Source organism: Triticum dicoccoides, unplaced genomic scaffold (genome assembly GCF_002162155.2).
Source record: "Triticum dicoccoides isolate Atlit2015 ecotype Zavitan unplaced genomic scaffold, WEW_v2.0 scaffold75828, whole genome shotgun sequence".
In the NCBI taxonomy this organism is placed as follows: domain Eukaryota; kingdom Viridiplantae; phylum Streptophyta; class Magnoliopsida; order Poales; family Poaceae; genus Triticum; species Triticum dicoccoides.
The window spans coordinates 10,864-11,492 of record NW_021297643.1 but is presented as its reverse complement, the minus strand read 5'-3'; the positions used below and the strand labels follow the sequence as shown (position 1 = coordinate 11,492).

The following is a 629-nucleotide window of genomic DNA, read 5'->3' as shown; positions in this document are numbered from 1 at the left end:
CGCTATACGCGTGAATAATGACCAACGAGCTAAAACTTACCGCAAACGTGCAAAATAATAAAATGTGGTAAATATATGTCGCGGCCGTGAGTTTTCTTTTGCACGCCGTGCAAAAAAATTTTAAAAAGGGAATGCAACACGAGACTTCCCAGGACGCACCCATCCTAGTACTACTCTCGCCCAAGCACGCTTAACTTCGGAGTTCTGATGAGATCCGGTGCTTTAGTGCTGGTATGATCGCATCCGACATGTTACCCCCGTCTTCGTCCCTTATGCTTGCCCCTCCCAGCTCCACTACAAAGACGATTGTACTTCGCTTTGCTCGCCGCTACACGCGTGAATAATGACCAACGAGTTAAAACTTACCGCAAACATGTTACCCCCGTCTTCGTCGCTTATGCTTGCCCCTCCCAGCTCCACTACAAAGACGATTGTACTTCGCTTTGCTCGCCGCTACACGCGTGAATAATGACCAACGAGTTAAAACTTACCGCAAACGTGCAAAATAATAAAACGTGGTAAATATATGTCGCGACCGTGAGTTTTCTTTTGCACGCCATGAAAAAAAAATTAAAAAAGGAATGCAACACGAGGACTTCCCAGGAGGTCACCCATCCTAGTACTACTCT

At 46.3% G+C, this 629-nt stretch overlaps 1 non-coding gene across 1 annotated transcript; it reads right to left on the bottom strand.

Moving 5' to 3' along the window:
* Window positions 1–128: 128 nt before the first annotated feature.
* On the bottom strand, window positions 129–245 carry LOC119347807. Its single transcript, XR_005168545.1, has one exon. It is a non-coding gene; the product is annotated as a 5S ribosomal RNA (ribosomal RNA).
* Window positions 246–629: the final 384 nt, after the last annotated feature.